Genomic DNA, 27,344 nt, shown 5'->3' with positions numbered 1-27,344 from the left:
ACTAAAAAGGGGTTATGAGAATTTTCTTTAGGTTAACATGAAGTCTGAGCATGAATTTTATGTAAATTCAGTCACAAAAAGTACAGAAAATTTAGGCTGCTACAAAGGAATGCATTTCTGGTACAAGGCTACTTGTTCAAAGAATAAAAGAACCCTTTCGTTTTTAATTTTTTAAGTTTTTCTGGTGCTTTTACCTCCAATGAAAATAGTATGTGCACTGCTACTTGAAAAGAAAGAAAAGACAAATACAGGGTGTAAATTACATCTCAGTTTTTGTAAGACTTCAGTGAAACCTCACTTTCCAGACTGAGGACATAGAAGTATTAAGGAAATTTCCCAGTATGACCATTCAGGAGACTCTCTGGCAGTTACACTCCCAATGCCAGAGACATTAATTACTGGGACCAAAGACCCTTCACAGCAGCTCCAGTGACCCAGTGGGGGCCCTGCTTGACTCGCTGCACACCCCACTCACACACAGTCAGACCGAGCTGGTACCTCCAAAGAGGGACTCCAACAAAGGAACCTCTGGGCTTTTATCCCCTCACAGTCTACCAAGCACCAGTCTTGCTCTTCCTGCCGTGTCTTCTGCTCCTGCTGTACCTCTCAGTGCCCATCTACCTGTTTGGCAACACCTTCTTCATGCCCTTTGTTAGCCAAGGGTTGGCAGTTCATAGCCTCTTGTCTCGAGCTCCTACTCAGGGCTCAATCTGCATCTCAACCTGTGGTTTTGCAAATAGAGCTACCTGAACCAGATGTACTCCTCAACAGTCCTCTCTTTGTTTTAATTGAGCATACCATCTAATGTACAAAAAGGAAAAAACAACAAACTTTCAAGGTATTTATCCCTTGCCCTTATATACAACATTTTTTACAAGTAAAAAAACATAATGATTTAGGCTAATAAGCGTATTACTGAATGGAAATCTCCATCAGCCCTCTGCTTCAGATAGACACCAATGCTTCCATGTACTCTGTGCCAACTGCTTAGCATCAACTTGGAGAACACTGACTTATTTTTGTTTGATATCTGTGCAGATCCATGTCTTGCCTCCAAAGCCACATTCTGTACTTGCTATTTGAGGTGACGGCACATTACAGTTCTTGCAATAGTTTTCAGTGTCAGACAATGAGTTTTGCTTTCAAAACACAAAATTATAAGGCTTCTGGAAATTCTTAGTCTTAATATCTCTAAGCAAAACTTTTAAACTGCTTTTTGTAAGACTATTTAGTGTTCTACATTGAAAGCTTCTGCCAGTTTGTAGAATGAACAAATAAGACTACTGAGCATTCTTGATATAACACAGAACTCTAGCTTCAGTAGTTAGTTGTTGAAGAATTCAGCTCACTTAATGTAACACATATAAATTTATTTGAAAACAAAGATAGAAAGCTTTGCTGCTAGAGGTGAAACCTCTTAAGTTTCAGCCATAGTAGTTCGTCTAATAGATGGTGAAGCTTGAAGTCTATTATTTATTGCAAATTCCATGATGTCAAAACCAGAGGGCAGCATCACACATTGGAGTAACCAGAGGCACTTATCAGTAATTATGACTGATGCTAGGAGCTGGACAGAATCTAGAGAATGATCAGACATTTTATACTAGTGTAGTTAATGGGAATGTTTCCTGGGATTTCCGTGAAGATATTTTGTGAATTATCTGGCCTTTGTCCGAGTGCAGAACTGTTCCATGGGGTTCTTGCCTTTGTTCTTCAAGGCACCAAATGCAGCAACCCTCATCTGAAATGTGACTGTGCAAAGAACCAGATTGACTCAGGCTAATTGATTACTCCTGAGTACAACCTTGCTCTTCAGAGAACAACAGTGGTAGTCCTGATAGCATGACTAGAACAAATATAAAACAATATAGCAAAGTGCAGTATAGGAGGATATATATTCCAATTTTTCCATTGGACACGATGTTTACTAAGTAAATTCTCTAAGGCTGAGTTAGCAGTGGTCTGTCTAGTAAATCTCTCTCCTTGGAACATTCATCAAGGACAGGCTGAAATAATTCCAGACCTATTAACAACATTAGGAGGTTCATATCAAGGCCTTTTGGTTCTCTACTTGCATTCTGAAGAGATTCTGTAGCAAAAACATAGGACTCTAAGATGGATGGTATATTCTGTTTGCAACAAAGGCAACAGCTGTGCTTCTCTCAAGGATGCATTTCTAAACATGAGAGAGTTGCAATTTTTCCTCCTCATCTAGATAATGAGCAATTATGAACTTCAAGTAAGGACTTATGTCCCACTGCACTAAGTAAAAGAAGTCTGGCTACATCTAACTTCTTGTTTCTCATCCTGTGGTCATCTGATGATAAGAGGCTCAAGGGAGTCCCCTCTGAAGATGGAAATTCAGTGTTACTAAACTGTTGTAACCCTAGCTCTCTGACTTTGGGTGGTGATCTTTGCTTGACCATAGTTGCCCGATATGATCCAGTCACAGAAAGTTTTCTGCTTACTGGTCATGTAACAGTGATAAGATGTCCAGCCACAGGTAAGCACATGCACAACTGTTTCACTGCTGCATCTTGCTTCCCTTTCTTTTCCTTGTAAGCTATAGTTCCTTATGGTCGCCCACAGGCATATGTTATATAGTAATTTATTTTCTTTCTTTAGGACCACTTGCAGCATTTTTGTTTCTACCCTCTGGTTTTCTCCTCTGCCTCATGAAAGCAGTTGTTTCCACCTTGTTCTGAGCATATATGTCTTTTATCTTTTTCACCATAACCTTTCACTGCTCTTCAAGGCTAATCATACTGAACAGACAGTGAATATTGTGATCAATAACCTTTGAAAAAAGATGGCTACAATGCTTTGGAGCCAAGCAACTCCAGGTTTTGTCTTCCGTGTAACAGCTGCCAAAATTTAGATGGTGTGGATAGCTAAGGAAATTAGTATCAGGTGTTTGGGGCCTTTTAACAGAATAGTGTAGATGTGGCCTTCATAGCTCTGCCAAACCACATATCTTGCCAGCAAGTTTGCTTCATGTGAACCATGTCAAAAAGACTTTCAGATAAAATGTAATGAAAACAATTGACCGTGATATAAAAGGCTCTAAGAGATGTCGTATCCCAAATATTTGTACCATACTGTTAGGCTGAAAGCAGACTGGTCAAAGAGTTTTCAGTCAGAAAATGAAAACTTGTTTAGCTATAAATTTCTTAGTAGCTGTTTGCCACATGACTGGAAAAAGATAAAAGCACACGAGTGGTAATAGAACACCTTGTTCTGCTGTTTAGTCACTCCTCTTTAATGTTTTTGATTTTGCAAGACATTTCTGTGCGTGGGTCACTGTTTCGCTGAGCTGAAGCCTGTATTTCTTATAATGACAATGCACTTCACAATTAAATGACCTGCAAAACAAAGCAATTGCATGTTCTACCTGGACTCTGTCACTGAGGGTAGCTCCACAGTTTCTCACCAGGATTATAACCAAGAAATGCATTCACAATCACTGTCATCATGAGACCAAGTGAAAAATATGAACTTTATATGTACGTGCATGTAAGCTCGAGGGCTAAAAATTTAGACAGCTTTTACAGCTAAGTAAAAACTCAGAGCTGCACTGACAAAATAAAAGGGCTCCTCACGCTTGAAAAACTATCCAGATTATTTTAACTCTGATTTACTGTCTGTAAAATACATACTCAAATTTCAGACCATTGTTTTTAAAATAGACATGTAAATCCAAACTCCTAGACGATTTGATCACCTCTTAAGAGCAGAGCCTGCTGACCACCTTGTCCTTGTAGCCCACACCCGCCTGGGTGATGGTGAGTCACCGATGATGAGCTGTGCTGGAACACAGTGCCATCTAGCGAGCCACAAAAAGCAGATTCACACAAATTGTGTCTAAGAAAATCAATATAAATTAGAAAAATTTAAAACAAATCTAAGTAAAACCTAAAGCCCCTCTCTCCACAGAGAAGGAAAGCTTGTTTATGGAAGGTTAGCCTTTATTTTTTTTCCCCCAATAAAATGCTAATATCCTAAAGTCATTAGATGTAATGATCAATTGGCACAATTAAATTGCAACAAAGGTTTGGCAGACTGTTATTATACATTTAGTCACATACTATAAAAAGTAAAAAGTAGTTTTTCAAAGATTAATAATGCCCTCCTAAAGAGTTGTCTTTTGAAGAGAACAAGATGGGTGGATTTGTCTGTCAGAAAAGCTACCACTGCTGTATCTGACCCGATCCAGTGATTTATTTACATAAAAGTAATAAGACAGATTAAAATAATGCCCTGTATGTTTAACATGATCACTGTTCTCCCTCACTATGGCAACATAAGCTCAAATTCCTGTGCAATCCGCTTTGCTGTACTAGGAGCTATCTGTAAGATGGTATCTAAATCCATCTCTGTGCTTTTCCTCTTGTTATCTGTGTTGCTCTTACGACATTTCCTTTAGTAAGTTCTCTGAATCTTTTTCTTACTCTTGTGAGTATGCCATCTTCTATGTCACCGTTATCACTTCTTGAAAACCTACACCAGTTAAAACAATATCCCCTTCGGAACTTTCTCAACAAGGAATCAATTATTTGAAACAAAACAATGCCAGTCAGCCTTGAGACTGCCCAACTACAATTACTGGTACACTCAGTATTATCTCTTGAAAAGTATATATTACTTTGAAAAGTAGGCAGTCTTCTAAACATAAAAAAAACCCTCAAAACAAAACAAATGAAAACAGGAGAAAATATAGCCTCAGGTTAATTTTAATTTGTTTTGATTTTGTTTATTTTGTTTTCATTTGGGTTTTTTGTTTGTTTGTCTCGGTTTTTGTATGAGAAATTGTTTAGGACAAACCCAACTCTTTTTAAAACACACACCTGTGATGAGCCTTCCTATTGACACTACTGCATTTGAAGCATTACAAATGAGCGGAGTTTAGAGACATTTCCTGATGTGAATCTAGGAGTACTTGACAAACAAACATAGCTCAATTGTCACAGATGCAGTATACAGAGGTCTCTAATTTATATGACAGGATGTGGATGGATGCTTGTAGGATAATTTTTGAGTTCCTCTATTAGTGCAAAAGGTAAAACACAGTATATTTTCTTAGTGGAGGTTTTGATTTAAAACAAGTGAACTGGAGGAATCATCACATCTGTACTTAAACCTTTGGAGGTACTCTTTCTACCAAAAATAGACTTTGCTTCTATCAGGAATCTAACTGTACCTTGACAGAGTCTCAGCTGATCTGGGTGTCCAGGCACAGGAGGGAACAAAGGATCCTGACAGCAACTCAACTCTTGACATTCATATTTGTATTATTGGCAAACTCCTTAACATTTTTACACCTTTATGGAAATGTAAGTGAGATGGAACAAACAATGCAACCTTTTGCTAGGAAATTTTTCAAATCCCATAATGTTGATAAAAAGACATTTCTAGCTTCTGTCTATACATATTTACCTCCAAACAAATACTCATATTCTTTGTCAGAGAATACAATCTGTATGTGAGTTATATAGAATAATTATGTCTGAATTTTCTGTAAATATATTCTTGTTCACCTGTAAAAACATTTGGCTATTTGTCTGTTTTCTCTGAACATCTAGAGACATTGTTGGACCCCCGGACATGTCAGGTTTGCATCAGCTGTGCTGTTTGATGGGGAGGCCTGTATTTTTTTTTCAGGTATGTTTTAGTCACAAAAATGAAAGTCCCAAACCAAAAATCTTTTGCAAAATATAAAAATTACTAATCTTATAAATTGCCAACAAAAAAACCCAAAACAAAACAAAACTTTATTCGTAATTGAGAGCATCTTATTTTGTTAGCATTTCTTTTGTGTCCTTGAAAGTGGGCTAGTAAATGTAATGTTATCAAAGTTCTGTAACAGTAATGGCTCATAATACCAAGTTATACAGCCATAAGTAATGGAAGTCCAGGAATTGCTCTGTGAGACCTGGGCAAACAAAGCATGGTTTGGCTGTACTTTGATCCAATTTAGCAGCTCTGACTCTCACAAAATCACGCAGAGAGAGCTAAGAAAAAAATGTACTTTCACCAGATTCATTCCCTAAAGCACATTCTTTTAATGCGGCTAGGCATTGATTCACTGATTCAATGATACTCGCTCTCTTAAAATTATGCTTGCTTACAGCTGTCCTCTTTTTTTTTCTTTTAACCTCTTCTGGTCATATTTTATAGATACTAGGTCTCATCCCTATTGAAGCGTTAAGGTCTCCTAGGTATTAGTGTAGCAACACAAAAATGACATAATGTCCTCCTATTAAATCCAGATACAAATCTAAAGGTGCTGAGAAAAGTCAGGTAATTCACATAATTAAAACAGTTTTCAAAATTTAGAGTCTGAGATCAGATTCTCAATACTGATGACTGAAATAAGTTTACATGCAAAATAAAGACTGCAATGAATAGACATCCTGGGCTTGATTCACTTTTCTTTATTATCTCTTGTCTGATGGTGTCAATGAAATGAGATGATATTATACTTTACCCTTGATGACTATTGCAAAATCAACATTTACCCTCTCATATTATGTTATAATGAAGTTGTGTATACATAGGAAGGAATGCAGTGCAGTAGGAGTGGGTCTGAGGTGTGTTTCAGATCAGCTCTAAACTAGCCCTAGACTAGTGGACTGTAAGATTATTAATAATTGGAGCCTATTAGATGTGCTGCCAAAGGGTATCTAATTTAATACAGAAGGAATCCACTGATCGCATTGGGAACCCTTCAGGATGAGAGCCCAAGTCACAGCAGGCAGCAACATCCAGGAGATTCCCTTTCGCCACACACTGATCTTAACAAGAATGTTAATATTTTTAGATATATCCCAAGACATTCCAGTTAATTCTTATTCTGAGTGTATGAGGAATGTGCACTGCTTTCATAACTACTTGCAATGCCAATTACTGATAAAGATACTGTTATGACGTTTTAGCCTTTGCCTAGATTACGCAGAGGATGAAAATAAAGATTTTGTTCAGTGGGACCTAAGCAAGAGAGTTTTAATCCAGAAATAAAGTTCTGAAGCAAAGAGGGAATTCTGTAAACATTGAAACTTTTAGGTATATCATCTTTGTATTATTTCCAAAAATACAGGACTTGTGTTCTAATTAAAATATATTCATTGCAACTCTTAAAAAAGTCTTCTATCTCAACCAGGTGCAGTAAACAGGACCTAAAGATCCTATTTGCATGAATATGTTTTGAATCTACTCAATAAGGTAAAAATTATTGAATTTATTTAAAGGGGTGTGGAATTTTAAATAGGCAGCAAAACTAGATCTTAATAAGATTTACACCTTCATTTTTAAGTGTTCAGTTCTCGGATTTCATTTTTTTGTTTTGAAGGGTGTGAATAGTGCTTTTCTTTTTCCCTTTTCAAAATTATTTTGGTATCTTTTCCTTCAAACCCACACATGTCATCTCTACGTTCCACATCACATAAAACATAGCACTTTAGAGTATCCATAGCAAACCAGCCTTTTTATCAGAGGATTAAATTCTTTATAGGAAATGTAGAAACAGTCTATGAATTTCATATCTGTTATGCAATCAGTAAAATGTATAACAATGTTCCACCTGCTGCCTTTAAAACAGGCTGCTTTTCCTCTGGTGCACCCAGTAATGAGTTGAGGAAATATCATGTTGACAGAGCTTGAGGGAAGAAGAAAATGAGCATTGTTCTTCAACAGCTCTCAAATTCATCTTTGGCAGCAGAGTAAGCAGCTACAATCTAATTGCATCTTGTGTAAGTTTACAAGATGTCATTTTTAGGGATCATTTTCCTGTTATGAAGTACATATGGTAAGTAAGAATTTTAGGCAGAAAAATTACTGTTACTTTTATGCATAACTCTTATGGTTTCTCTGACAAAATATGTTTCATTAGCTTTAACTTTTTTCCTTTTGGAAATGTATCCAAAGCTCATACCTGTCATAAGTGGCCTTTGTGAAAGTCACAGGATGGGAATATCTCCCTCACAACTTCTTAGAATATAGCCACTTCCAAAACCTGTCAAATGGACAAATAACTTTTCTCTTTTTTTTTTTTTTTTTAATTTTGTCCTTAGACAAACAACATTCATCATAATTAGTGCCAAAAATTATAAAACACCTTGAACTAGAAACTGTTAGTTTTATTTAGTCAGAGAGCACAAAACAGTCCTGCATTTATTGTAAGCTTTGTTAGTTTTTCAATAGCAAAATGGTAAAAATTATTTTAAAAGCTATTTTCAGATATGAGAATTCTTATTTAAAATACTTTTAAAATATGGAAATTTGTATTGGTATATTTTTAGGATATGTGAGAGAATGTGGTAACAGAGTAATTTGTGGATCCATGCCTTTACTCTTCTTTGTCTATGACTGGTAATAGAAGTTACATTGATTAGCAAAAAAATTCTGAGAGCTTTCACCTTGTTTCTGTTGCTAAGGTAACCATTTCCTTGGCATCAATGCATCCAGCAGGTCTGTCTTACTTTCCTGTGAGCTCTAACAGAGGCAGCGTTGTGGAATGGCATTGGGGGACAAAAAACCACAGAGATAAACAAGGAGGAAAAGATCAAAAAAAGTAGCTGAAAGTTAATACAGGGATATTGCCTAGTTGAATTAAGTCTTGTTTCTGAATGGCTCGGTTAGGGAGCTCTGTGTACAGGTAAGGATTTAAGGCTCCAACAAGACTACAGCTAAAATCCAAAGAGGAACAGAAATCTTCACATCAGAAAGCCCCAGCCACAACTCCTTCTCCCTGAAAATAATTTAAAAAAGCAACCAAAAAATTAAAACTAAGAGGGAAATGTGGAAGCATGTGGTCTGGATACAAAGTCTGAAGGTAGAGATGCTGTGTTTCCATACTTCTATCATCTAAAAAAGGTAACCTTATTCTGAATAGAACATTTTTTCTACTTCTCCCATCACATAATTTACCTGTTGCTATGTCAGATAGGGTATTCCATAAGAATGTAGTAATTATGTGTATTTATCATCATAAATTAACATTTCATTGCTCTTTTTCACATTTGGCAGATGTAATTTAATTCTTAATTCACTTCTGCAATATATGTCACAGAACCAGGTAGGGAGAATGAGGAGACAGATAAGTGACTCCATTATCTGCTCTTCCTGGCTGACTGTACAATGCCTCAGCTGTTTCCTTTTCCAGCACTGTTCCTTGCAAATAACTTAAACTCTGCTAAAAATGAAGTGAGCGACAAGCAGGATACACCAAACACCACATTTGGCAGAAAGCTGGGTGACACATGAAGATCTGTCAAATAAGTTATATTTGTAAAACTGAAGGAAACCCCAAGTGGCAAAATGGTTGACTCCAAAACACAGTAGTGGTATACAATCTCTTAAAAAAACCCCCAAAAACCCCAAAACCAGAAAAAAGGAAAAATTGCTAAGACAGTGATATGAATCTAGGCAAGAGAAATAGTGAAAACATCACTGTCACCTTACAAAGTTACAACAGCTGACCATGCCTGAAGGCTGTTAATAATCTCTGTACAATTTCCTGTTCAAAAGTCAGGCAACAAAACCCTGCCATTACAACTAGGAGTATTTATACTTTTAAAATGAAAGTTTTGAAATGATTGTTGGTACGGAAATATGAAGACAGTGAAGCTGGTGCCTTCAGAAAGTGAAACAAGGAGAGATATTTCCAATTCATCTATCCAGTTCTTATTTCTGCACATAAAATATGCATATTTTTCTGTAAATTTCAATGTTATTTTTATTGTTTATGAACACATACTGGCAGACACGGACTCATTTACCTGGGGACTGTCAGGAGCTGCAAGAGTGTGGCTACTCCACAGGGAAGTTGAGCTGGGAGCCAAGGATGTCCCCAGAACAGCAGGGTAGTAATCCCCACAACCAGGGCATGGGGGAGCAGAGCAAGGCAGTAGGGGCAACAAGTTTCATTGACACACCATCAGACAAAGGCAAGGTAACCTCAGAGAAAGCTCCAAGGTCAGTTCAGGAAAGTTAAATGGAAATTTAATAGCAGATGACAAGACTGGAACCAGTTACCCCTGTAAAGAAGTTCAAGCCAGCCCAGCCCTGAGCATTGATATACCTCCTGGACCAAAGAGCACATGGGGTTCTGAGGTCAGTCCAGGGAGATGAGCCTATGGGTGCTTTTAGGACCCTGACAGGGATTTACTGTAGAATGATTTGGAAAGTTTCCATTTATTCTACTAGCATGAGTAGGTAACAAAACAATGTCTTGGATACTATTGGAAAATACATCAGAGCTAACATGACATATGATTTCATTAGAAGAGTTTAATTACACATAATCATCTGAGTGTAGGCTCACAAAAAACTTTGTGCTATGCCCTCACAGATGGAGGATACAGAGGGACTATGGGGACTTTAGTTCCATATGTTAACCTAAGAGCAACAGTGAAGGCATTGCTCTGACTTGAAATCAGAAGCCACAATGACATTAAACATTCTCTCACAAACCTGCATGCTCTGGAGTGCTACATCATACAAGAATGAGGTCCATCCCTCTGCAAAACAAGGATGGATAAGTAGGGCTGGGGCAAATCAAAATTCATAGTAATATAATAATTTCTAGAAACAGAATAATACCTCTTGAAATTTGATTAATGCTTTAACTAAAATTTGGAGCACACAATATTTCAATTTAAAAAAAATTAAAATATTAAATTGACCAAAATCAGGCACCTATTTAAATTGGCACCATCCTTGGCAATACTGACGGAACAGAGTAGGTTTCAGTTAATGATAATGAGATCAGAAACACCTAGTTTATCTTAAATACCCAGATATCTACATTGGAACGCCTAAACCAAAATTCCCAGTTTTCAAGTCAAGTTAAAAGTGACCAGCATATCTCAGTCTTCACACTGGGACTTGTTTCTCCATATTTGTTGGCTCTAATTTGGCTAAGTTTTTTTGGTTTTTAGCAACTCAACACAAAATGGACAAAAAACATAGTTTTGAACTTGTAGTTTTGGCCAGATTTACATTAACATTTAGTGTGGGCTCTTAATCTACAGCAATTTCCCATCTATAGCAACTTCCTGAAGAATGTGTGCATTTCTGGTCTCTTTCACTTGTGAGCTTCATCCAAAGCAAACTTACATCAGCCCTTTATATTCTGGATTTCCATGAAGAGATAACGTAGAATTTTCTCACACCTTGCATTGATTCATACACAGAGCAAAATACTAGAGCTGTAGGATTTCTGTAGTGTTACTCCTTTACTCATAAGTAAACAAAAGATCTTAACCTGAGGAAATAATCAGTATGAAAGAAACAAACTCCCTAGTCACTCAGAAGATCTCTAATGCTCATTTGCTGGAGATTATGAAAAACCCAGAGAATGTATCTAAAAATAAGAGGCTTCGTTTACAAAGATCTACTTTTTTCATATTTCTGCAATGCTATAACAATTCAGATAAGAGTGTTTCATTAAGTCTTCTGTTTATTAACAGTCAGCTTACATTTCTGGTGTCTGGTGCAGTTAATAGTACCAGTGTGTTGTGCATTTTTTAAGTCATAGATAGACAATGTAGCACTTATCTCCAGAACAGAAGTTTTTATATAAAAATTAATAAGTTGTAAGGCTGTTATTTCTTTACCTGTCACATGAGAATGGGAATAGGCTTAGTGAGAAACAAAAGGCTTGCTGTTGAAGATATTATATGCTGTTGCTTCCAACACAAAAAGTCCTAGTATGTCTTTCATGCCACCATCTCTCAGTAATCAAAGCACGTTTCAAGAGGCTCAAAACAGAGATCTTCTTTCATATGGGTGGATTTACTTAGAAGATTTTGCTTTCTACTTCAAAACACTCCAATAATCTTGGAAAGTCTGCAAGGTTTAGCTGAGGGACTCAGTTGAAGAGAATGAATTTTAAATTAAAGAAATGAAAAAAAAATCAAATAATGAAGCATTTGTGCTTTAATTCTTAGTTCTGTTCAGCTGCTTGCATGTCACTGGAATCCTCGTGAATAGAGTTGAGAAGTTCTGAATGAAAATGTGAAAATCCCACCACTGACATGTCCATTCCTGCTCACCTTTCAATTGAAAATGTAAGACAATATGTCTTGGCAAATATATAGTAACTATGAAAATAAAAGATTTCCGTTACATTCCTTCCATGCATATATTGAACATAGTAATCTGCCTTAATTTTACAGAGAAAAACTCAGACAGTCAACTATACAATATGAACCCCTGAAGCATTTTCCAGTTTTTGAGTAACCTGATTTCTTCCTTTCCCTCATTCCTCTTTTAAACTGATTGAATAGGAAAGATAGACAAAGAAAATACAAATAATCCCAAATAATGTTCATAAGGAGTTTAAAAAGGTGAGAATAATAATTTAATTTTTACAATTCAGAGTCTTTTGCAGGTAATTTGTATATAAGAAAAAGAATGAAAAAATGGCTCTCATAAAAAGTTCTCATTTTTTGGAAACAAATAGAACATTTTGCAAATGACAACAGGAAAGCTGAGAACTCACTCTCTCTAGCTGAAATATTGGAGGTATGAATCTTTTTGAAACTGATATGTATTTTGGGAAATATCTAATGCAAACTTCAGTATACTGCAAGGGAGTTAAGTATCTTATTTCTTCCTGCTATTCATGCTGCCCTGAAGCAAGCCAGAATGGTGACCTAGTTGTGATGGCCACAAACTGAAGGAAGAGAAATCTATTTCTTTCCATGAGTTACCTCCTGGATTCTGCTTGATTGAAACCAGAGACATCATGGAGAGATGCTGCCATAATTCATAGGATTACTCAGGGTATTACAGAAAGCTGCTGTTCTTAAAGCTGAACGTTGGATTGGAGAACTTCAGTAATAGCTACAAAATGTCCACTTGAGAAAGAATTTTATACTCTCTCTGAAGTATCACTGCTGCAGATGATGCTGAGCTCCATGGACCACGATCTTGAAGTAGCCTTGAAACCTTTGACTCTCAACTACAAATTCTTTGCTGGCTCATCAAAAGACATGTAGTGAAACATATATCAAAGATATTGAAAAAAATATGTAGCTACAGTTTTGTATGGAATTAAAAAAAGTTTTTCTAAAACCTTCTTTTGTTCATCTGAGTATCAACTTGGTAAATCTCCTACCCATGTAAATAGAAAACCAGAGAGCAACCCTACCACATGACTGCTTGAAAAAAAAAAAAAGTGTCTTGAACTGGCTGCTTGTTTAGTTCTTATTTGTCTGTGTTTTATACATTGCATTGAAATGGCATTTTTCAAGGAGTATTTATGGAGGCAGGAAGTTATTGGTTTCTTCTGACACCAATATATGTTGGGAAATTTTGTTTTGAGAAGTGTTCAGTGGTGACAGCTGTTACAACCCACCCTGCAAGGTAGAAGTCTTTTGTTTTGTGCTAATAAATCCCTTGGAATGAATTAAAGTAAATCAATACTTGTGATCAGTATTTACAGATATATATGTATATATATATATATGATTTATTTTAGAACAACTTGGTTGCAAAGGAAAACAGGTATGTAGCCATTTTGGTTGTGGTTACCTATAGCAATACAGCAATTTAAAAGCATAAAGATATCACTCAAGAAAATGTATAAGGGAAAAGAGAGAAAGAAAAAGAGAGAAAGAATAAAAGTCTATAGTCACCAGCCAGAGGTCTTCGAGGACCTTGGTTGTTGTCACTGTTGCTGCTGTCGTTGGTGTCTTAGTAAGCTGGGAAGTGGTCAGAGAAAGAAGCCTATGAAACATAAAGTTCAATGAGTTTAGATACCCTCAGAAACCCTCCTGGTGTCTCCTCAGTGTATGTGGGGGGATGCTGTTTTGCACAGTTATGTTGGTTTTGCAGAGCGCTGGAGGTGCTGGTTTTTGCAAAGTCATTTTAGGCTTGGGGTGGGAGTTCCTTCAGCGGATTCCCTGCTAAGAGCAAGGCCTTCTCTTGGGGGATAGTGGTGGGTGTGTGCACACAGGGGCTGCCCTTGACACAGCCTGGCCTATAGGAGGTAAGCATCACACATCCGCAGAGTTGCCACTGGTCTCCTTTAGATAAGCATCACACACTCAGCGAAGCATCACACACACTTGGAGACTTTGCCTCTAGGGCCTCCACAAAAACAACAGGTTGTGGGCTATAGCCTCCCCTCAACCTTACCTTCAATCCCCTGGCAGAAGACTTGCACAGCTCGCTATGGTAACAATGTTCTAAGGCAATTAAAAAAGTCCAATTCCTCTCAGTGGCTTGACCACAACTACAGGGAGCTCAAAAGTGAAGAAAGAGTGTGAGAAAAAAGAGAAGAAACCAGCTAATTTAAAAATTTTTTTGTGATAACCACATCACTGAGTTATAAAACAGACAACACGATGGGAAGAGCAGGTTTAAACATAAAGAAGCCATATAGTGAATTGCCCTTTCACAACAGTGATCCTAGTGGAATGAAATATCTGTAATCTAAACTACACTTTACTACAAAGAAGACTGAGTCTTTAAATAAGTTGTTGTCTTAGTCATCAATTAAATCACAAAACCACTAAGTAAACTAATTGACATCTTTGTCAAATAGGAATTTAATTATAGAGCTTTAATCTTGGCAATGGCACTTGAAAAGAAACTTTAAACTGTGGTCAGAAGTATGTATGTTCTTCTCCTTCTCACTTACCAATAACACTTCCCTTAAAGAAGGTATTTCCTTTTCTTAAGTAATTTGCACGTTTGACCTTTTATCCATTTTTGTATGCACTTGAAAGAAATATGCTAAAAACAGTTTTAACATTTGTATATCACCAGTTCAGTAGTAAAATTCTAGAAGATTACTGGGTTTCTAACAGGAGAGGGAAAAAAAAGAACAATAATAAATATTCTTTATGCTTATTTGGGTACAAAAGTACCTCTTTTTTGGTAAAATTTCTCTGAACCCTAAAAAATCTTTTAATAGAAAGATCACTTTTTTGTAGAATGTATGAGGTAACAGAAATATCATAGCCTTGACTGTATCTATTATCTTTCTTCCCTACTACATTTTTCTATTATTTATTATTTTAAAATTTTGTTATAGTAACAGGCAATGTACTGCGATACATTACAATATATAAACAATAGATAGATTGTTAATAATTGAAATTTAGTGTGTTATTTAAATTTTAGTATTATATTACAAAATTTCAACCTCTTAAATTTTATTTTCATTACCTATTATTTTTAGTATTAAATAAACAAATGAAGTTATTAGAAAGGCAAAAATCCAAACTGATGGTGCTTTCTCTTGCAAGATATTCTGCTAAGGATAGTTTAGCTATGTCAGAATTCCAGTGTTTCTATGATATTACAATACTGCAATTCATTTATGTTTGTGGATTGTCGTGGGTTGACCTTGGCCGGATTCTAGGCACCCACTAAAGTCACTCTGAGCTGGGAGAGGTCACACAGGCAAAACAGACTCAATGTGGGGTTAATACTAAAATTTATTACTAGCAGAATAAGATCTAAAGAGTAAGAAATAAAACAATCTTAAACATACTTTCCACCCACTTCTCCTTTCTCCTGTGTTCTCTCTCCTCCCCCCGCAGCAGTACAGGGAGACAGGTCTTCCAAATCTGCTGTCCCATAAGTCACTCTTCCATGGGCTGCAGGGGGACAGCCTGCTCCACTATGGTCCTCACCACGGGTTACATGGGGGGCACAGCTCTGAGTCCTTCCCCTGCTCCGTGAAGTCCCTCCCATGGGTAACAGTCCTTGATGGACCTCTCCAATGTGGGTCCACCTCTCAGGTAGTAGTTCTTCCATATCTACTGTTACTTCTCCATGGGATGCAAGGGGAGGGTCTCTGCACCATGATGGTCCTTCATAGGATGCAGTCTTTCATAGGGTGAGCTGTATCGATGTGGATCCCCCACACGACCATGAGTCCTACCCAGAAAAAACCTGCTCCGGCATGGATTTTCCTCTACACGGGCCACAAGTCTCTTGAAGGACTTTGCTCCATCCTGGGCTTTCCCCGGGGGGGTAACAGCCTTCTTCCATCTGCTCCAACATGGGCTCAGCTGCACCATGGTGGGCCACCCCATGATACCCTCTTAGACATTCTTGATTGAGGAGCCTGTGATTCGGAAAGAAGAGTTAGAAAAAATGCTCTCTGAAACTCTAGACTCAAAACTGAGCCAGAAAGAGACAAGAAATATTGTGAGGTAAAAATATTACAGGGATATTCAGTTTATTAAAGATATTATTCTTGTCATTCCAAAACCCTTATCTTAAGAAATCTTTCACTTTGACTAAGCTTCACTGAACAGTTTTGGATGAAAAAATAGTACAAGAACACTGAAGTTTTCCTTTTTTTGAAAAAGTTAACATTTAAAATATTCACCCTGTATTGAAGAAACAATATTTTGTTTACTCTTCAGTTTATGGATTAAGCTTGCATACTTCTTTCCTTGAGGAAACTCCCTAGCTACTACAGCAAAAAAAGTGTTCTGACCTCTACTGTTAACTATGTCCCATTTAGTTTGAATACAGATTAAGGAATGGAATCTGTATGCTTCATTAAACTTGGTAAATGAGTTTACTTTAAAACCACCAGACATGAGAATTTTTCCACTTTTGTCCACAATCATTTCTTCTGAATAAAGTGCAACCACTCTTAGGACATGTAAGGATTGTTCTATTGCTATAGTCAGTATCTAGGAACAAGTTCAGGGTCATTATAAGACAATAGATATGATTCAAAATTGTACCAAACATTAGAAGTAGTATGTCTCCAAGTTTTGTCTTTTTTTCTTTCCTCATCTTTCTCTCTTCCCTCTTCTCTCACATCTAGATGTTAGCAGAAAAAAAATGGGTTAAAGTGTGGAAAAGAAGAAATCAGTTTACACATCTTAAGACCTGTTTTTCAAGTAATGAAATCAAGATCAAAAACCCATATTAATAAACATTACACAAACACATAAATACATGTGCCTTTTCCAAATGATATTTTCTGTTGTCTGTTCAGCTGTGAAAGAAAGAATACACAAGCAATAGATTTTCCCTACATATCCCTTCGCTTGCATAAAGTGGGAAATTAAAATATGATTTTGGCTACTGTACACATAATATGTACTGTATACCAGCAACTTTTTCCCACATTGACTGGCTTGTTTATGAGAGTCATAAGGGAAAAAGTAAAACCAGTACTGCTTCCCCAAGATCCTCATCCTCAAAGCAAAGACTCTTTGAGACTCAAAAGAATTGAGATCTCAAAAGATCTTTGATATTCCTGTGCTTTTGAAGTGTCAGGTAGTGACTAGGGGGCCATTCCATGTTGATGAATTGGTTTTGACCTGACTGGGGCTCCAGATAGGCATCTTTTTTCTTTTTCATAGTTTTCTGAAAACTCACACTTTTCAATGTTTAATATATGACCTATAGTTTGAGATGTTGGAAGTCTGTCATGGAACATTTCTATTTGAGATCTGAATACTTCCTCTACTATAGATTACTTATGCAATAAGCCTGTTAGACCAAAGTTCTTGTTTCTCTTTCAGTTTTATACCACGTGTTTTTACCAAATTTGTGCTCTGCACTGGCAACCTGATTTTGCATCCCCATTTACTTAACAATATGTCTGAAGTTGTGCCCCTGGCTAAATATTTCACAAAGTTGTTGTGTTAACTGATATAAATACTGAGGACAAATCTTCTCTTCTACTTTGATTCCTAATATAACACAACTGATTATGTCAGGTCTAACATTACCTTTTAAGAGTTCTGCTTTGAGGGTTTTTCTTTTTGCAACTTTTTTCTTGACATCCTAGCACTTAGTACAACAAAGTGACTTTGACAATAAATATAAGATTTTCTTGTTCATAAATGACAAGTATTTTGACCTTTTTTTCTTGAAATATCATTATAAAAAAATTATTGTCTGGGAACTTAATTGAAAAGGAAAAAATAAACATTAGCTTTTGGAATTCTGTGAAAAACACAAGCACTTTAACTAGATTGTTTTGAATATCTTACCCAATTTTAAAGATATAGTTTATAGACATTTTTTGGAATCAGTTTTCCAAACATTTATCATCTTAGTGTACTTTAAAATTAGTTCAATTTATCAGTTCAGAATTTCTATATAAAAATCTTGCAAATTTGAATTGACTGGTCTTAAAAGTGACATTTACTATAGCAAATACTATGTATAAAATACATGTAAAACATTTCATAATTCTATGAAACTATTCAGTTACACTTTTTCTTCTTCTTACAATTATTCACAGTAATTTTAAAAGTATGAAACTAGTTTTTCTTATTTTCCTGTAATGATGTAATGCAGAGTTGTTTACAAAATCCTTTTGTTGCCCATTAAAATTAATTTTCTTGTGGAATAACATCCATAAACAGCTTTCAGGTAGACAGGCAGAGAAATGTTCTTCTGAACATTCTAAAAGAAACATTTTTGACCGGCTCATAATCCTAAGAAGGAAAATTAGATTTTTGTTTAGAAACTACACAACCATGTTAGAAGTTTCTGTAAATGTTCCCAGAAGAAATAACAGATGTTTTTAGAGTCTCTAAGGACTCTGATGCAAAGGAAAAATTCCTTTCCCAAATATATTAGCATGCACTTGGATTCACACAACACACATTGACTCCATTGCTATTTCAATATTTTGTTTATTTTCAGTTCATTTTGGCTGCCATAATTATGAGCAAAAATCTTCTTACTTTTTTAACAGAACATCAAAAAATAAGTAAAGAGCACTAAGATCTATTGCAGTGATTTAATGGTTAAATGAAACCAAAACTATGGCGAAAACAAAACAGAAAAGCAAACCTTAGAGAGATGGGGGACTGATTATATCAGTCAATCACAGAATGATAGAATCACAGAATCAACCAGGTTGGAAAAGACCTCCGAGACCATCAAGTCCAACCCTTGATCCAACACCACCGTGGTTACTAGACCATGGCACTAAGTGCCACATCCAGTCTCATCTTAGAAACCTCCAGGGACGGTGAATCCACCACCTCTTTGGACAGCCCATTCCAATGTCTGATTACTCTCTCTGTAAAAAATTTCTTCCTAATATCCAACCTAAACTTCCCCTGGCAGAGCTTAAGGTCGTGCCCTCTTGTTCTACTGCTGGTTGCCTGGGAGAAGAGACTGATACCCACCTGGCTACAACCTCCTTTCAGGTAGTTGTAGAGAGTGATGAGGTCTCCCCTGAGCCTCCTCTTCTCCAGGCTGAACAACCCCAGCTCTCTCAGCCTTTCCTCATGGGACTTGTGCTCAAGTCCCTTCACCAGCCTTGTTGCTCTTCTCTGGACCTGCTCCAGCACCTCAATGTCCTTCCTGAACTGAGGGGCCCAGAACTGGACACAGTACTCCAGGTGAGGCCTCACCAGCGCTGAGTACAGGGGAAGAATCACTTCCCTGGTCCTGCTGGTCACACTGTTCCTGATACAATATATTTAATATATTTAATATATTTAATATATTTAATATATTTAAATATATTTATTTTGTCAAAGATAAAGTAGAAAGATGAATTGATTCCATTGGATAATGTGATCATCAGAGGAAAATATGAAAAATATATTAATCTATATAAGAAAAATATCCCAGTATCATTGTCTGGGACCTAAGAGTAGGGAAATTAAATATAGAAATTTATATATGTATTCATGTATGAACACCTATCATGAATGTCATTACCACTAAATATGCCAGGAAAGGAAGAGGCGGATTCTATATTTCCTGGCAATTCGACTTTAAATCTTGTAATTCTCTAGAAGAAGGTTAAACACTACATATTGACTTGGGTTGAAATTCTACCATTACGAAAACACCAAATAATATACGTGATTTAAAGTTCCTGGTTGGCTGGTGTATGTTTTTGGTACACTTTCTCAGCTTTCAGTCTGGTCTTTCCTTTAGAAAGGAAAAGTCTTTCCTTTAAACATCTTTCACTGCAGGTTTTGAAATACTCATTTTCTTCCTCCGAGTGAACAAAATCTCATCACAGTATTTTTTCATGTGACTTTTGCATACATGCCAGTAAACTATTCAAGTATAGAAATATCATTGTTTACCTAATTAAAACCTAAGACAAAGAATCATAGAATAATTTATGTGGAAAAAAAATCCCTAAGATCATTGAATCCAACCATAAACTTAGCCAAATCAACCACTAAACCATGTCCCTAAGCACCGCATTTAAATATCTTTTAAACTCCTCCAGGAATAGTGACTCCACCATTTCCCTGGGCAGTCTGCTCCAGAGCTTGATAACCCTTTCACTGTAGAACTTTTTCCTAATATCCGTTCTAAATCTCCTCAGGCACAACTTTGATTTTTTTTTTATATTTAAGCAATAGCCTTTCCACAAAAGTCAGTTCCCGATTGTTCTTATTCTTTACTAGTTTTTCAACTCTAGTGTATGAAAATCTTAAACAATTTAAAAAATATATGCCATGTTATTTGGCATGAATATAATTTTATCATTTATGCGTTAAAAAGAGAATGACAACTCTAAAAAAAAGGTAATATAAGGAAGATGCAGTTATGCTCTGTCAGCACATATTCTGTATTGAAATACATAAACCTGTTGGTTGATGGAAAGAATTTTGAAAACAATCTAGAGTCTGATATTTGTTGATTCTAATGGACACATATATCCAGGTATTTGAGAAAATACACCAGGATTTATACTCTATTCAGGTACTAAGCTTTAGCCAATTAAGAAACTAACTACCAACACTGGTAAATTCTATGGGGGTTTTTTCTGATTTTGAAAGATTTTCTGTATATTTTTCCTTTCTAGAATAAAATACCATTACTAAATTTTACATTAAAATTTTTAGGCTAAGTTTCATTAGAACTTATAATTTGGGCTATATAATACAAACATCTTAATGAGTGTCACATAAATTATATCTGGAACAAATAACTTACAAATAAAGTCTGAGTTGAGAGAAAATTAAAATTTCTGGTTTATGGCACTCTTCCAAAGCTATGGAAAGCTTACTGATTGAACTCTAAGAAATCAATTGGAGAAAACCGTTAGTTTTCAATATGCTATTTTTCATGTGTTTTATTCAATGACCTTTGGAGGTCTCAAAAATCTGATGTTTACCTTATTTGGGGAGGATCAAAGCTTAAGTACTCTAAAATGAGTGCAACATCGAAGATCACTGCAGCTTTGTGGAAGGAAAAAGTCTGTTTCTAACATGTAGCTTAGTACTTTGTGTATGGTTGAGACCTAACATGAGACTTCTCTGCTCTTGTTTGCAAACCTGTCTGTAACATATCTGCCATCACTAAGCCTGACAGTAATTTTGTTTGCTAGCTATTTAAGATTATAGTCCCATATTTAAATTATTTACTCAACATTTTGAATCTCATCTGGTTACTCTTAGTCCCATTATTTTATGCTTTCATATTGCTAAAATTTTTGTTCCTTTTGCTTGTTTCATGTTCCCTGTTCTGCTTTACATTCTCTTTAGTTTAACATTGTTTGCAAACCTAATTAAAGTGCTCTTTATCTCTTCCCCCAGACAATTAATGAGTATGTTAAATAATATGGGATTTGTTGCACTCTCCTTGCTTACTTTTTCCATAGATCTCAGGTCTAGTAGTTCATAATGTATATGTATTGGATCTGTTTGTTCCTCTTTATGTGGTTTACCTTTCAGGTAAATAAACACTTTAAAATCAACAACTACAAGAAAACAATAATTTTTGGATTGCCATTGCTTAACATTATTAGATTTCCACAACCCAAGTTTTCTAAGTATGTTGTCTTTTGCAGACTATTGAACACACACAGTCCTTGTTGAACACATAAGAACTATTTCTTTCCACCACATACATTCAGAGTTCAAAACATTCCTAAACAAAATAACATACAATGGTTTAGAGAAATGATGATGAATGTTTTGCTCCAGCAGATATTCCATACAACAGTTCATAGTAAGAGCATCCGGAGTCAGAGAATTCTATAATCAAATGCAGACAGAGTATGTTATGATGCAAATTCATCATCTCCTTCAAGGAGAATATATATTTAAAATTGTCTTTGTGTCATATTTAAGATGTCACAGTCACCTGTTTGTTCACAGCAGGAGTCTTAACTATTTTAGCAGTGAAAATTGCTTAGTTCTACTTCATGCAGAAGATAGAGATATAAAATGGTGTCTGACTGTGGCACTAGATGGAGCTATCTCTTTGAAATGAGTCAACTCTGCTGAAAATTCAGCTTCTGTTCCACGTGTATCATACTGCAAATTATCATGTAAGGGAGAAAGAAAAAGAAAAGGGAAAAAAAATAAAGAGAAAAAAATCAACAGATGAAACCAAACAAGTAAAATAATTATTTAATTCATTATGAAAATGATTCCAGAATAATTTCAAATTATTATATTCTTTTAATACACCGAGAACTTTTTCCACAGTGGTAATTTTTGTCAAAGTACTACTGAGAACTTAAGGTCCGAAGAAGCTTGGGTAGCCTTTTACTAAAATGAAGTTAGTTAATAGCTAGTTTCTTTGTTACAACTGATACACTTTCAATACATAATGCTACTATAATTCCTCTCCTCATCACAGAGGTAAAATGACTAGATTTTTTTAAAGTTTATATGTTGATCACATCAGCAACATGCTTCTATTCTGCATCTACTGCTCCTTTGGAGCTAACAACTCAGTATAACTTCTCTATGTAATCAGTTGTAGGCATTTGTTTTTCAGAACATAAGATGATATGGAAGCACATCATCTAAAGCAAGTTCCAATTAGAACCAAAATCTGTGAGTATTTGATGGAAATTTTTTTTGCCAGAGGTACTCAAGTTTGTTAATTAAAATAATTAAGAAAAATTCTTTGTATTAAAGTTCAAAACAAGTTCTGTGGATTTATGGAGCCTTGGAAGGAACGACTTTTAGTGAGACATGCAAAATTTTCCGTGGGATGTTTGAATTTTCAAGATATTGTCAGAAGGATAAGAACAGAACTAAGAAAGCTGGCTAAGAAACAAAAAGTAAGTACACATAGTAAGATTAACTATCCCATGGATTACACAGCCCCCTTTTTTTTTCTTTTTTGAGCTTTCAAAATAGGCTTTTCACAAGCTGTGCCAGCTATTGACTCTCCTCCCCTCCTCTTCCTGAGACCTCACCTGGAGTACTAAATCCAGATCCAGTACAGGAAAGATATGGACCTGTTGGAGCTGGTTAGAAGAGTGCCACAAAGATAAAGATTGTTGTAAAAAATAGACTAAGAAAAGTTACGGCTTTCTCCTATTTACTATACTAAAAAAATACGTATTTTGTCTTTAATACAACTTTTATACCATTCTGACTTCTATAGACAGAAGTAAACAATGATTGTAATAACAATAATAATATCAACAACAGCAGATCTTAGTGTCCTGCCTCATCAATATCTAACTATATGTACACTCTACGTTTTTGAAAAAACAGGGAGACATAGATTGTGAAATTTATAGTGTTGCCATTCATAACACAATGTTCTAACCAATGATTAAGGAGTCTAATTTCCTATGTTTTGGAGTAAAGGAAAATATGTTAAATATTTATAAAAGAAAAAACGCCACAGAGTCTCAGGGAGTCTGTTTTGAACATTGAAAGCCTTCATTGCTATGGAAATCATGAAATTATTTCTAGAATACACTATTGCCTTCTCTAGCATGTTGTAGTATGAGACAGAGAAAGGCTCTCCATCTTGCTTCCAGATGAATTTTGGCTAGTCATGTTACTTGGAAAAATAAGAAAAAGTTTGAAGTACACGCTGAAGTTCATTAATAATGTGAAGGGAGAGGGAATTTTAATAACCCAAAGAACAAATTTAAATTTCACAAATGACTACCACCTGAGTTCTGGGTCTCATATATAGTCTGTCCTATTTGAATACTCATGAATAGAAACTATTAAGCAACTTTGTAAACTTCAAAGAACATCAAGAACTGTTCACATCCATGACAATTGTACTGAAAGCATAATGCATGCTGCTGACAGTCCTGCATATATAAAGTGTTTACATTTATTTGCATTTGTCTGGGTTGTTGAAGATGAGTTGAAACTACAACACAAATTGATCTTGGGGACTGTTCTATCTCCATCAGTGTCAGGAGAGGTTTTGATTTTGGTTAGCACTTGTTAGCAGTTTCTTGGAAAGTAGCCTACTGAAAGTTGAAAGGCAAAAAAACCAAGAGGCAGGTAGGGAAAGCTTAGCTGTACTGGAAACACACAGATGAAAGCGGTCTTCTGTTTTGCAAATACGCTTTATTTTCTGAGAGCAATGAATAGCTCTCTGAGAAATAAGACAATTGTGAGAGTGCAAAAAGGTTTCTCTTTTTTTTTTATTGCTATGACTTTAACATAACAAGCTTTAAACATTGAAAGTACATTAATAGGATTAATGTTTAGTTTTAGGTGATTAACAGACTATTTGCAGAGCGGTCTTATTTCTGGAATGTGAGAAAAAATGAAAGTATAATGAAGTCATGCATGAAACTGTTTCTTCTTGAGGAATTGACTTTTCATTAACCATTTAAATAATAAGTGACGATTAAAATACAGTGCAAATCACTCAAATTTCCCATTTCTTTGGTTCCATTAGATTTCTACTCAGAGATTAAATTGGTTGCAGAGATCAGCATGGTTATCCCAGTGACTGGCATCAGATAAAAATCTGAGTAATGGTGAGATTTTTTTGGTTCAAATTCAAAACTGAAATGAGTGAGTGCCAAAACCTCTGTTACAAATTCCATGAATCAGTCTTGGAGCTAAAGTCTGTTCTGAGTATTTGCTAGGATTTTTCTGTAACCCATACAGATTTACACATGTAAAATATAAAGTTTTATGTGAAAGTAGAATACAAAATGAGAACACTAGATGAAATAACATAACTGGTATTAATTTTATTTGGGATAGAGAGCTGCAGCATATATTGAAAGTAGAAAAGCAGAAAACAGCATGAAAATAATTAGCACTATTCTGAAATAGGTGATTTTTTTTTCCTTTGCACATTTCTATGAATTTCTCCCCTGCAGTGCTTATACCACTTATTTCCTTACAGATCTCTTACAATGCATACTGTAACTGTATGAAAGAATTCCCAGTGGTGTATTAAAACTTTTAGTTTTGTAGTTTCCTTACCAACTTAAATGAAACAAAATTTTAATTTTTTTCCTCATCCAGTTCTTAAAAATATAGGGTTTAAAAATGTCACCTTAATTGTTTCTAGATTCTTCTTTGTATTATTTATGTATCTTCTTTGTATTATTTTTTCTTCCTTTTTTTAAAAAAAGTTATTTAAATAAACTTTTTTCTGCACTGTCCTTTACAATTCAGTGTGAGACATCATGTCCTTTATAAAAAAGAGTTAGTTTGCTAAGTAGGTCCCAAATAATTATATCTCATTTCTCCCAAGGACTGTATTATGATTGTCTTTAATATCTGTGGCTGTCTATAAATGAACCAAAGCCACATAGAACTGTCAGATATTCAGATGTTCATTGTTCAGGCATTATGAAAAGTTGGGGTAAAATAAAACTCTTTTTTGCCTTTTTTTCGCCTTTTTTTCTCCCAGATTTTTTTTTTTGAAAGAGATATGATAGTACAAGATGAGAAGCAATTTATGACCTTTTCATTCGAGAACTGAAGATACTTCTTAGTTTCCACACACAAAACTAGCTTTAAAAAAAAGGAAAATAGATGATTGAAGCTCATTGAAATGGTTGAAATAAATTATTTGTGATTGAAGCTGGTCAACCCTTTATTATATCCTTAAATTTATGTAAATTCATGATAGAGTGAGAAAAGTGCAAGTTAGGGACCTCAATAACTAGTATGTTTTCAAACAACTATCCAGATGAGTTCATTACAGGCTAGTTATGAGAGCAGCTGGAGCAAGTCTCAGAGCTCTCATAAATTATTTCTGTGAATTTACAGAAAGTATAAAGTCCAGAAGACTTGAAAAAGAAAAGAAAGGACAGGATGACTGTGCCAAATTTTGGCAGCTGCCATAAGTAGATGGGTGTCATGCAACAGATGTCTGCACTGAGTGTGAGAACAGTTGATGTCATGTGTGTTTATCTATCACAAAAAGGAAAATGTGTAGACGGTAGAAAATATTTAGGAAGGCCAACGTTATATTCCTTGTAGCAATAAAATACATACCTTCTTGATTTTTCTTCCTAGTTATTGTTTTTTTTTCAGTATCACATCTATGTACAAACATGGAATAACTGTATCTATCCTTTCTATCCCTTCACTTGTCCAATGACATATCCCCTGAGCTGCCTAATGAGTAACTACAAGAATCCAGCTCTTTCTAATTTTCCTACTTATATTTTCTTGCCTTTAAATTGTTCTATGATCCCTCTGTTGTCCCTTGGTGTCTTGCATGGACATAGCCTTCTTAATTGAGCCACAACTTTCCTCAAATATTGCATCCATAACTCTCTGTACTGCTTCCATTTTACTTCCACTGCTAAGTGGTAAAAAAGCATTATGCTATGGGTCATGATGATACCAATCCAGTTTAAGCAACCCACTGTGACATTTGCCTTTTCCACCTCAACATGATCAGACCAGTTCTTGCGCAATCCCGGCTTTACTAGGGACACAGCCCTTAAGAAGACAGTTTAGTAACTGTGTTTCAAACACCATTTAAGTGTGTTTTGAACACTGTTTCCCAGTGTTTTTCCATTTTTGCAGACTCCTTATACTAAGTCCATATTTTTGTGATAACTTCTGAATATTTCACATAGGACAGAGTTTAAATGTTTGCTGAAGTCTGGATATTTACAGCAGACCTCAAGGCTTATTAGCTTGTCAAAGAAGGAGATGAAATTGGTTTGATATGACTTGCTCTTTAAAATCCATTTTGAGAATTTCGTATTGCATGATTACACTCTAGATATTCACCTATAGCATGTTTATTATTTGTTCTTATACTGTTAGAAAAATTTAGGTTTGCAATTCTAATGCTATTCACTCTCTATCTTAGAGGTAGACGTAGATATAGATTGAAGTCTAAGTTGTACCTAAATACAATACCGAGTTTTGTTGTCTGCCTAGAAAGGTATCCAGCTTTCCTATTATTTGGTCTGGAAGTTTTCAGTTTCTAAATTTAGGCACCTTTACATGCTCATAAATGTCTTCCTTGGGTCACATGCAAAAAAATTACATATAAAAAAAATCTGAATATCGTTGGGAAAGTGTGTTACATTTGTTCTGAAAAGCATTTTGCTTCTCTTTGAATATTCATTACTGTTATTAAATCTGTCCTAGAGCCTGCACTCAGATGTTATGAGAGTATGGCAAGGCTTTCCATGGCTAGTTGTCATCCATTTCTTGGCTTTT

This window comes from Manacus vitellinus, unplaced genomic scaffold, assembly GCF_001715985.3.
Source record: "Manacus vitellinus isolate BGI_N305 unplaced genomic scaffold, ASM171598v3 scaffold_5_pilon, whole genome shotgun sequence".
In the NCBI taxonomy this organism is placed as follows: domain Eukaryota; kingdom Metazoa; phylum Chordata; class Aves; order Passeriformes; family Pipridae; genus Manacus; species Manacus vitellinus.
The sequence above is the reverse complement of the archived record's forward strand: the minus strand, read 5'-3'. Positions refer to the sequence as shown.